This window comes from Loxodonta africana, chromosome 7, assembly GCF_030014295.1.
Source record: "Loxodonta africana isolate mLoxAfr1 chromosome 7, mLoxAfr1.hap2, whole genome shotgun sequence".
Classification (NCBI taxonomy): Eukaryota; Metazoa; Chordata; class Mammalia; order Proboscidea; family Elephantidae; genus Loxodonta; species Loxodonta africana.
Window position 1 is genome coordinate 34,935,595 of NC_087348.1, and position 12,919 is coordinate 34,948,513.

A 12,919-nucleotide genomic window follows, 5' to 3' on the forward strand; every position below is an offset into this window, starting at 1 on the left:
TAAATAGGACTTTAGGACATATTATGGCCAGTTTTCTCCTTTTACAGAAGGAGAAACTGAAGCTCAGAGAGGGGAAATGACTCATCATGGATCACACAGTGATTTGGAACCTTTTACTCAGTAACCTGGAAAATCCTCTGGGTGTGGCATTACCTACCTTGTTGGGTAATATCCAGCCTTAGAGCAAAGAATTGAATGCGAAGGCTCTTTTCCTTAGGCTCAACAAAGAGCTCTCCCTCCACTGTAAGAGCTGGTCTTTCAGAGGGATGTCCTGGGCTGAAGAGACTGAAGGGATTTGGCCTGGAGCTCAAGAAGCTCTCTTCAAAACAGGACTCCTTCACCCAGCTCCATCATCTGTACTGAAGGCCCCCAGTGGACTAATCCATTTCATCTCAGATAAACCACCAAATTGAACTGAAGAAACATTACAGCTGAAAGGAAACTTGGAGTTCGTTAATCCAAACTCCTCAGTTTAGAAGTGAAGCAACTGAGAGTCAGAGAGTTTGACTTCTCAAGGTCACACAGCTAGTTACTGACCGATTTGCTGAGGCAAAAATAAGTCTTTCCATGACACTGGACTTCCTTCCTGGTGATACTAATTTTGTGATTGTTATTATCAATTAGCAGTGTAAACCTTGCTTCCACACAACAGTATTGCACGGGGCCTGTGATCTTTTCGGATAAATTACAAAGAGAAGGATTCAGGAAATTGGTACCATAGCCAATCTCTAGATCTACTATTTAAGAACAGGAAAAAAAAAAAAAAAAAGCTATATGAAGCAGCAAACCAGTAATTTTGAATCCTGGTTTTTAGTGTAGAAAACTCACTCACTCACTAGAAAGCCTAGAATTGTTTTTCAATATAGGAACGCTCGAACTATTTAAAATAAATTGAGCCACATGCTGTAATCAGGGGACCAAATTCCCCATGCAATTTCTTGTCTTTAATGTGAAACTTTGGAACTGAGAATCAGGAAAAGGTTCAAAATGTGTTTCACTTAATTTAGTTAGAAACTTTTAGAAGTTACAAATATTCATTAGTTATTCCCTCAGAGAGGGAAGGTAAAGACATGATATTAGAAAGTTTTTGCACCAGTTTTTTGACTTACCATGGGAGTGTGAGACTGGAAGGAGAAGAAAAGAGAGGATGGGTTTGGGAGCAGGGCTGCCAGCTGGGCAATTTTGGTCAATTTCCATCACCTCTTCAAGGTGCAGTTCCACTGCTTTAAATGGACAAGATTGTTTCTGGCTTATACTCCACATCCTTTTTCATGCTAACATTCCACATTCCAAGATCACTTAGACTTTGATGGCTTTAATAGCCATAAGTGATGATAATTATAATGAAGATAATCACAATGATTTAAAAATGCCATTTACTGGGTACCTATTCCCACCCAAAGTACCTCATGCACAGCCACCACCTGTCTGTCAGTGGAGGCTTACATATTGCTATCTATGATGGTGAACAAGTTTCAGTGGAGCTTCCAAACTAAGACAGACTAAGAAGAAAGGCCTTGCAATCTACTTCCAAAAATCAGCTAATAAAAACCCTATGGATCGCTATTATCCAATCCACAACCAATCACTGGGCTAGCACAGGACTAGGCAGCATTTCATACTGTTGTGCACAGGATAACCATGTGTCAGGGTCAACTCCATGGCAGCTAACAATAACCATGTGCCAGGCACTATATAGGACATTTTGCAGCCATCATCTCTAATATTCACAGCAACCTTACAAGGAAAAATTTCTTATTGAACATTTTTCTTTGTTTCTTCCAGCATTCATTTTTCTCTACTCCTGTCAAAATTACCCAGATTATACTTTGGGGAACCATGCCACGCTCATTCCACCCCATTCCAATTTAATTTGGATAATGTTGAACACCCAGGGATAGACCTTGATTGGCTTAGCAGATTTACATATACCACCCTTTGGCCTCAATATTGGTTCAGGGATGGAAAAGTAACCTGGTCAGGAAGATAGGGAGGCCTTTGATAGGTTTAAGGGAAAAAAAAGCTTCCACTATCTTAGAAGAGAAAGAAACATTTTTATTGAATAGCATTAGGTGGGACTGTGAGGTCAAGAACTAGAGCAGCCACGTTGTGATAAAAGGGAATTATGACCTTCCAGAGGGCCACCATGCGAGGCCTAAAAAAGCAACAAAAATCACAAGGAAGGAAAAGAAATAAGGAAAGAAACTAGGCGTTGGAAACATCTGAGTCTCTGGGTCAATTCTCACCTGGATTTTACTCTGCCTTTGGACTTTTCAGTTACATGAGATAATAAATTCCATTATTTTTACAAACATGTGGAACTGGTTTTTTCATCAGCTAAATCATAAAGAGACCTAACCAGTACAGTATCATTATTTTCATTTTACAACTGGAATTCTGAGTCTGAGAGAAACCTACCAATTTATCCAAGGTTACTCAATGATTGAATTTATAGCTATCCTATCTATAAAAATTAAAAAAATAAAAAAATAAATTTTTTTTCACTTCCCCAAAAAATGTTGTAACAAAAATGAGGCCTTGGAAATGAAAATACTGAAGTCCAAAAGTGAAGATGTAGGCAATTATAAACAATGTACTCGTAAACAAAGTTGGTGTTTATTTCTGGGAGTGGAATTATAAGGATACTTATAATTCATTTTCTTATTATTATTGGTAGTTTCCAAAATTTCTAAAAGATGTACAATATTTACATTTAAAAAAATATCTTTATATAAAAAACACAAGGAATTAGTTGTAAAGATTCCAGAAGTATCCTCTACAAAATAAAAGTAAAACTGCCCTTCGGAAGAGAAGAATCAGAAGAGTCTTTAACTTCCAGTGAAATCGTCAACTCAGACTCTAGACTTGGAGAATATACTGTACAGACTGAAAAACGATCATAAGTTATAATCTCTCCAGTATAACGTTATGCCATTGACAGTTTCTACCACCCATACTTATTTCTGGTGATTGAAGACTCGTAAAACTATCAACCCTGAATTACCAATCTCATGAATTTGCTGAGCAGCAGCGTTCTCTAACTTTAATTACACATTGAAGTATTGACACCAGTTCTTGAGGAAATGTTGCACAGGCCACTTGGGATGGCTTTTGCACCCATGAGAAAAGGGAATTTTTGAAACAAATTAACAGCACTGACATACTAGTGATGATATACTGTCTTGACTAAAAGTGATCTTCAAAAAATGTTTAGTTTTGAAGGAAAATATAATGGAAAGACTACATATGATAAAGATGGTTTTAAATTCTGTTTCCACCACTCAGTAACTTTATAATACTGAATTCAAAACACAGAAACTAAGGAGAAAAAATCAGGAAGAGTTGATTGAGTTTAGGGGGGAAAAATCACAGCAGAAATGAAGATTAGAGGACTCAAGGGAAAATATTAAAGTTAAAATTTAATAAAGAACATTGAACACATTACTGGCACTAATCAAAAAAAAAGAGAAAATAAATGTTGCAAAGGGTGTGGTGAGATGGGAACTCTTATGCACTGCTGGTGGGAATGCAAATGGGTACAACAATTTTGGAAAAGGATATGGTGCTCTCTTAAAAAGTTAGAAATAACACGTGATGTATCAATCTCACTCCTAGAAATATATCCTAAAGAAATAAGAGCCATCATACATATAGACATATGCACATGTTGACTGCAGCATTATTCACAACAGCAAAAAGTTGGCAACAACCTAAATGCCCATCAACAGAAAAATGGATGAACAAACTATAGTACACACAATGGAATACTACACAACAATGAAGAACAACGATGAATCTGTGAAACATTTCACAACATGGATGAATCTGGAAGGCATCATGCTGAGTGAAATAAGTCAATCACAAAAGGATAAACACTGAAACCACTATTGTAAAAACTCATGAAAAAGTTTACACATAAAATAAACGATCTTTGATGGTTACAAAGAAGGGGAGTGGTGGGGATGGAAAAACACTAAATAGACAATAGATAAGTCGTAACTTTGGTGAAGGGTAAGACAGTACACAATACTGGGGAAGTCAGCACAACTTGACCAAGCAAAGTTATAAAAACTTCATAGACACATCCAGACTCCCTGAGGGACCAAGTTACTAGGCTGAGGGCTGGGGACCATGGTCTCAGGGGACATGTAGCTCAATTGCCATAACATAGTTTATAAAGAAAATGTTCTACATCAAACTGTGGTAATATCTGGGGTCTTAAAAGCCTGCAAGCGGCCGTCTTAGATACGTCTACTTATCCCATCCCAGCTGGAGCAAAGGAGAATGAAGAAAACAAAAGACACAAGGAAAAGATTAGTCCAAAGGACCAATGGACCACAACCTCCACAAAGCTGAGCCCAGAGCAGCTAGATGATGCCTGGCTACCACCACCAACTGCTCTGACAGGGATCATAATAGAGGATCCCAGACAGAGCAGGAGAAAAATGTAGAACAAAATTCAAATTCACAAAAAAAAAAAAAAAATACCAGACTTGCTGGTCTGACAGAAACTGGAGAAACCCCAAGAGTATGGCTCTCAGACACCCTTTTAACTCAGTACTCTCGAGATTTGCCCTTCAGCCAAAGATTAGACAGGTCTATAGGGCAAACAATAACACAAGTAAGGAATGAGCCTTGTAGTTCAATCAGGTATAGGAAATTAAATGGGCACACAGGCAGAAGCAAAGATGAGAAGGCAGGAAGGGACAGGAAAACTGGACGAATGGAAACAGGTAACCATGGTAGAGAAGGGTAGTGTTGACACATAGTAGGGTTGTGGTTGACACAACCATCACAAAACAATGTGTGTATTGTTTAATAAGAAACTAATTTGCTCTGTATACTTTTACCTAACTCACGATAAAAAAAATTAAAAAATGTTGATACATACAGTAAAAAAAGAAAAAAGTGCATTGAAGAAAAGTAACAAATCAACTAAGAGAAAAAAAATTTTTTAAGTAAAAAGAATTTAAAACAAAGTGACTGAAATGGGTTTTTGGGTGGGACTGAAATGAAAATTAGGCCAAGAAGACCCAACATACATATAATCAGTATCCTTGAAGAAGAAAATGAAAACAATAGAAATGCAACCAATATGTTGTTATTGTTGTTATTGTTGTTGTTGTTGTTGTTGGGTGCAGACAAATTGGTCCTGATCCATAGCAATCCAATGGACAACAGAATGAAACACTACCTGGTCCTGTACCATCCTCACAATCATTGTTATGCTTGAGGCCATTGTTGCAGCCACTGTGCCAGTCATCGCATTGAGGATCTTCCTCTTTTTTCCTGACCCTCTATTCTACCAAGCATGATGTGTTTCTCCAGGGATTGGCCCCTCCTGATAATATGTCCAAAGTATGTGAGACAAAATCTTGCCATCCTTGCTTCTAATGAGCATTCTAGTTGTGCTTCCAAAACAGATTTGTTCATTCTTCTGGCATGCTGTGGCATATTCAATATTCTTTGCCAACTTCACAATTCTAAGGCACCAATTCTCCTTCAGTCTTCCTTATTCATTGTCCAGCTTTCTCTTGCTTGAGAAGCAATTGAAAACACTATGGCTTCAGTCAGGCACAGCTTAGTCCATAAAGTGACATCTTTGCTTTTTAACACTTTAAAGAGATCCCTTGCAGCAGATTTGTCCAATGCGATGTATCATTTGATTTCTTGATTGTTGCTTGCATGGACGTTGATTGTGGGTTCAGGTAAACTTCAAAACATCAATGTTTTATCCATTTATCATGATGTTGCTTATTGGTCCTGTTGTGAAGATTTTTGATTTGTTTATGTTGAGGAGTAATCCGTACTGAAGGCTGTGCTCTTTAATCTTCCTCATAAGTGCTCCAAGTCCTCTTCACTTTCAGCAAGTAAGGTTGTGTCATCTGCATATTGCAGGTTGTTAATGAGTCTTCCACCAATCCTGATGTCACATTCTTCTCCCTATAGTCCAGCTTCTTGGATTATTTGTTCAACATACAGATTGAATTGGTATGGTGAAAGGACATAACCCTAAAGAACACATTTTCTGACTTTAAGCCATTCAGTAGTATCTCCTTGTTCTGTTCAAACAACTGCCCCTTGGTCTAAGTACAGGTCCTCATGAGCACAATTAAGGGTTATGGAACTTCCATTCTTCACAATGTTATCCATAATTTCTTATAATCCACACAGTTGAATGCCTTTGCATAGTCAATATTTACACAGGTGAATATCTCTCTGGTATTCTCTGCTTTCCACCAAGATCCATCTGACGTCAGCAATGATATCCCTCATTCTACATCCTCTTCTGAATACAGCTTGAATTTCTGGCAGTTCCCCGTCAATTACTGCTACAACCACTTTTGAATGATCTTTAGCAAAATTTTACTTGTATATGATATTAATGATGTTGTTCAATAATTTCCACATTCTGTTGGATCACCTTTCTCTGGAATGGGTACAAATATGGATCTCCTTCAGTCGATTAGCCAGGTAGCTGTATTCCAGGTATCTTGGCATAGACGAGTGAGCACTTCCAGGACTGTATCCATTTGTTGAAAAATCTCGATTGGTAATCCGTCAATTCCTGAAGCCTTGTTTTTGGCCATTGTTTTCAATTTAGCTTGAACCTCTTCCTTCAGTACCGTTGGTTCTTGATCATATGGTAACTCCTGAAATGGGTAAATGTTGACCAATTCTTTTTGGTACAGTGACTCTGTGTATTTGTTCCATCTTCTTTTGATACTTCCTGCATTGTTTAGTATTTTCCCCTTCGTTGTTTTTGTTAGGTGCTGTTGAGTCTGTTCCAACTCATAATGACCCTATGTACAACAGAACAAAACACTACCTGGTCCTGCACCATCCTCCCTGTTGTTGTTATACTTGAGCCCATTGTTGCAGCCACTGTGTCAATCCATCTCATTGAAGGTCTTCCTCTTTTTCAATGACCCTCTACCAAGCATGATGTCCTTCTCCAGGGACTGGTCCCTCCTGATAACATGTCCAAAGAATGTGAGACATAGTCTCGTCATCCTTGCTTGTAAAGAGCATTGTAGTTGTACTTCTTCCGAGACAGATTTGTTCGTTCTTCTGGCAGTCCATGGTATATTCAATATTCTTCACCAACACCATAATTCAAAAGCATCTATTCTTCTTTGGTTTTTCTTATTCATTGTCCAACTTTCATATGCGTATGAGGCAACTGAAAATACAATGGCTTGGATTAGGCATACCTTACTCCTCAAAGTGACATCTTTGTTTTTCAACACTTTAAAGAGATCTTTTGCAGTAGATTTGTCCGGTGCTAAAGTCGTTTGATTTCTTGACTGCTGCTTCCATGGGCATTGATCGTAGATCCAAGCAAAATGATATCCTTGACAACTTCAATATTTTCTCCATTTATCATGATGTCGCTTACTGGTCCAGTTGTGAGGATTTTTTTCTCTATGTTAAGGTGTAATCCACACTGAAGGCTGTAGTCTGCTTTCAGCAAGCAAGGTTGTGTCATCTGGATATCGCAGGGTGTTAATGAGTATTCCACCAACCCTGATGCCACGTTCTTCTTCATATAGTCCAGCTTCTCAGATTATTTGCTTAGCATACAGATTGAATAAGTATGGTGAAAGGATACAACCCTGACGCACACCTTTCCTGACTTTAAGCCATGCAGTATTCTCTTGTTCTCTTCAAACAACTACCTCTTGGTCTATGTACAGGTTCCTCATGAGCACAATTAAGTGTTCTGGAATTCCCATTCTTCACAATGCTAACCATAATTTGTTATGGTCCACACAGTCCAATGCCTTTACATAGTCAATAAACTACGCAAAAAAGGTAAACGTCTTCCTCGTATTTTCTACTTTGAGCCAAGATCTATCTGACATCAGCAATGATACTCCTAATTCTACATTCTCTCTTGGATCCTACTTTAATTTCTGGCAGTTCTCTGTTAATACATTGCTGCAACCGTTTTTGAATTATCTTCAACAAAAGTTTACTTACATGTGACATTAATGATATTGTTCAATAATTTCCACATTCTGTTGGGTCACCTTTATTTGGAATGGGTGTAAATATGGATCTCTTCCAGGCTGTTGACCAGGGAACTGTCTTCCAAATTCCTGGCATAGACAAGTGAGCACCTCCAGCACTGTATCCATTTCTTGAAACATTTTAATTGGTATGCTAAGGTTCCTGGAGGCTTTTTCTCACCAGTGCCTTCAGTGCAGCTTAGACTTCTTCCTTCAGTACCATCACTTATTGGTCATATGCTACCTCCTGAAATGGTTGAACATTGATCAATTCTTTTTGATGTAGATATAGATATATGGGCTTATAGGTATATAGGTATGACAAGCAACTTGTATCGATTATATAAAAACCAAATTATATAAAAATAACCAGTAAGAAAAGATAGGTAGTCCAATAAAAAATGGACCTAAAAAAAAAACAAGGATTTCGCACAAGAAATACTCAAATAGCCAGTAAATGCATGAAAGATGTTCAACCTCAGCAAATCGTAAATTTAAAACATAGTAAAATACACCATATTTAGTATATAACTACCTCTTGGCATTCCAGAGGAAACAATAGGATTGGCTAGGGAAGACACGCTGAGGTAGATGTAAGGAGTCCATAATGTCTAATTCTTAGATTAGATACTTGTTTACAGATATTCATTTATACATTTAACTGATCAGTTAAAACCAAGTAGATCATGAATGCAGCAATGATGATAGTGGTTGTTGAAATAAGGATTATGATTAATCCAATTCAATTCAACTGAGACCCTAAAAACAAATCACAGAATACATAAAACCGCTTATCACAGTGCAGGACACATAGGAAGTGGTTTGTAAATCATATACATTGTTGTTAGATTATAGGACTGTATCAGGCAGGAAACTCAGAGTGATAAGCCCCCAGAGACCACAAAAAGCAAGAAAGCAAGAGAATTCCTTCTGGAAAGCCATCTCCCAAGCGGGCCCCCACACTTGACCAATGCAGTGGGGAAAGTTACTTGCATCTTTGGCAAGAACTTTCAACAGGGGAAGCAACTTAGAAGGCTCATGGGAGCTCATAGGGCAGGAACAAAATGCAGCATCCTCTGGGTATCAGCGGACTTTTCTTTCTCCTTCTCAAGCTATAGAATTTGGATGCAAAAGAGCTTTTGACCAGGACTCTTGGCTGCATTCGTACTGAGCTGAGGGACAACGCTGGATCTCAGGGAGAGAGTAAGTTAACTCCAGAATGGCCCCAAAGACATATATTCCTATTGTACTTACCCTCTGTCCTCACTGTTTACTGAGCACCTACCTAGAACTTAACATTGTAAGAGTTAGCTTTGTGTCAGACTTCAATAAATATAGCCTTTTATTCTGTGTCCTAAGGAGCAATTCTAAGTTAGGAATAAATGGGGGGCAGATAATTTTTTCAAAGCAACATACCTACAGAAACACAAAACCATTGGAATAGGACTAGTGTTTAGAGGGGTCATAGCTGGGTAGGGGAAACACAGAATCCAGAAGTAGGAAAATGATGGCAAGATTTCCATTCTCTCCCAGTAAGTGGATTCACTTTCACCATCTTTCTTCTTTGCATTATATTTCCCACCTTTATGACATGCAGAATACAAGTAAAAATGACTAAAATTTCATAAGTACTTCTTATGGACCAGACGCTGTATTAAGTTTTCTACACATTAGTTAGTTTAATCCTCATAGGAACTCTATTTATTCATAGCTTACAAATGAGAAAAACGATTAAAAAGGAAAATAACTTGATTAAAGCCACACAGCTGGTAAATGGTGGGACCAGGGAGTGAAAATCTAGTTCCATCTGACCAGAATTTATGCTCTTAACCAATATTCTTTACTAGACAATAGATAGTTCTAAAACCAAGCCATCTAGAAAGATTTATAAAGTGGGAACTTTTCTTCCCTCTCTCCCTCTCTTCCATTCCTCCCTCCTGCAAAGTTTCCTGAGCACCTAATATGTGCTAGGCCCATTTTCAGGTGCTAGGGATCCGTAAAAATAGGAGTAGTCTCTGCATTTAACAACACAGTCTATCAGGAAGACACACATGTAATCTGAAGAACAGTGATTTTAAGTATTACAACAGAAATAAACAGAGGGTACCTAAGAGTGTCAGGAAATGCCCCCACAGCAGACTTTTGGAAAGCCGCCTATTCTGGAAATGTCTGCTGACAATTAAATTTTTTCAAAGATTTGAAATTTGATCAAGGCATTGGATGCTAGCATTTGGTAAAATCAGAGGCCTCTTTCACAATATTTTGCCTGCTGCCATACCATATCCAACTACAGGTTAAAAGATACTAATGCCTTATATGCCCAACAGACTTGAAGGCAAGGACACAAACAGATGCTTGTACGCCAATGTTCAATGCAGCGTTATCCACAACAGCCATAAGATAGAAACAATTCAAGTGTTCATGAACAAATGAATGGATAAATAAAATGTGGTGTATGCATACAACGGAATATTACTCAGCCGTAAAGACACATGAAATCTTCATACACGCTATGACATGGATGAACCTTGAAAAATTATGCTGAGTGAAATAAGTCAGATAAAAAAGGACAAATATTGTTATGACCCCACTTATATGAAATATCAACAATAGGTAAATGCATAGAGACCAAAGTTTATCTGTACTCGTCTGTAAAATATGAATAAATAGAGTTGGTATGGGGATTAGTGGTTACCAGGGATGGGTGGACAGGGAAATGGGGTATTACTGCTTACAAGGTACCGAGTTTCTCTTTGGGGTGATGAAAAATTTTGGAAACTGGTGTTAGTTGCACAACATGGTGAACATAATTAATGTCACTGAATTGTACATGTAAAAGTTGTTGCAGTGACAAATGTTTTATAATATATATTTCACCACAATAAAATTTTTAGAAGCAACTAATGCTTTCTAGAATGTGGAAGAATCCATGCCCAGTCCTAGCATGATATGGCAGGTGGATAGTTGGGGGAGAGAGGGTGAGGTGAAGGATCCTACTGAGCCCTAGGCTCTGGCAGGAGAAATGGCAGAGTTGGAACCTGTTCTCTAGTCTGAAACACTTCCTTAGACTCTGCCCATCCTATAGCATAAATTGTTGTTGTTAGTTGCCATCGAGTCGATTTCAACTCATGGCAACCCCATGTGTACAGAGTAGAACCACTCCATACGGTTTTCAAAGCTGTGACCTTTTAGAAGCAGATTGCCAGGTCTGTCTCCAGAGGCACCTCTGGGTGGGTTCAAACTGCCAAACTTTTGGCTAGTAGTCAAGTACTGACCCATTTGCACCATACATGGACTCCTATACCATAAATTACTGTTTGGTTATGAGACCAGTGGGTCTTTCAGGGGCATAGTTATCTCCTTCTGCAGTCAGGACACCACTAAACGGAAGAATTGGTGTCTGTCTTCTGACTAAGGCATATTTTATCTTAGTAGTTAAAGTAGAAGTTTCTGTCCCAGAGACCCTAGAACAATAAAGAGGATCCCAAAACTATTTTTAATATTTTTAAAAGGCTAGTGGAAATTGTACATTTATACGATATAGTGTAGCACAGGGTAAAAGAATACATCAGTGATGAACCTATGCTCTACCAGTGATGAGCTATGTAATGTGAATAAAGTTAATTTGCCTTTCTGGGTTTTCATGAGCTTCAGAAGTCACATAAAAAAGTAAAAGAAACAGCTGTGCTTAATTTTAAGAACATATTTTATTTAACCCAATATATCCAAAATTTTATTATTTCAAAATATTTTACATTGCGTTAATATAAATTTAAATAAAATCTAAAATTCAGTTCCTTATACTGTCCGCTCTGCTGACTCAGTAGACAATCAACTAAGCACTATAAATAGAGATGAGAACTAAACATACTTCTTGTAGACCAGGAATTAGTTGGTCTCAAGAAATTACTGGTAATTTTATTATATACGATTGTGACTTCGTGTTCATGTAAGAATATCCTTTGTTTTTAGAGATATTGATACTGAAGCATATAAAGGGTAAAATGACGTAATGACAAAGATTTTCTTTACAAAAAAAAATGAAAATAGGAATAGACAAAGCAAGTGTAGCAAAACCAATCATTTTTAATCTGAGAATCAGATATATGAAAGTTCATAATAATATTGCCTTGTTCTTACTCTTACTCTTATTCTTGTTCTTGTTAGTTGCCCTTGAGTCAATTCCAGCTCATGACAATCTTAAGTATGTGTCACAGAGTAGAGCTGCTCCATAGGATTTTCTTGGCTATAATCTTAAAGAAAGCAGATCACCAGGCCTTTTCTTCTACAGTACTACTGGGTAGGTTCAAACCACCAACCTTTATGTTATCAGCCAAGTACAAGCCATTTGTGCCACCTAGGGACCTTATACTATTTTCTATAATGTTGTTTTTTTTTTTTAATTTTTCATAATAAATTTTGCTTTTAAATATTTGTACCGTAGTGGAAAATAGAAAGACATAATTTATTGGGGACTTATTGTATGTTGAGGTAGTTCCAGCATTTAAAATGACCTCTATATTTTTTCTGAAGTAGTCAATACCATTTCCATTTGAAAGGAGAATAAACCGAGGATTAGAAAGTTTAAATGACTTGGCAGACTACCATAAGCAGCATTTGTTCACAGTCAATATAAAGATAAAGATGGGCATTGTTCCCACCTCCACACATCTCTCAATCCAGAAGGATAAAAAGAGAATGAATAAACTACATTCAATGACAATGACTCATTATATTGAAAAGATCATCCCACATTTCATGGTACTGTATACAATGTTAAAGCTAGAGGAGACCTTGATTTTCCTGAAGAGTCCAACCCAATGGGCAAAGAAACTGAGTATCAGTGAAGTTATGGAACTTTCTTCGGATCACACAATTAGCCATTGTCAGAGGCAGATCTAAACCCT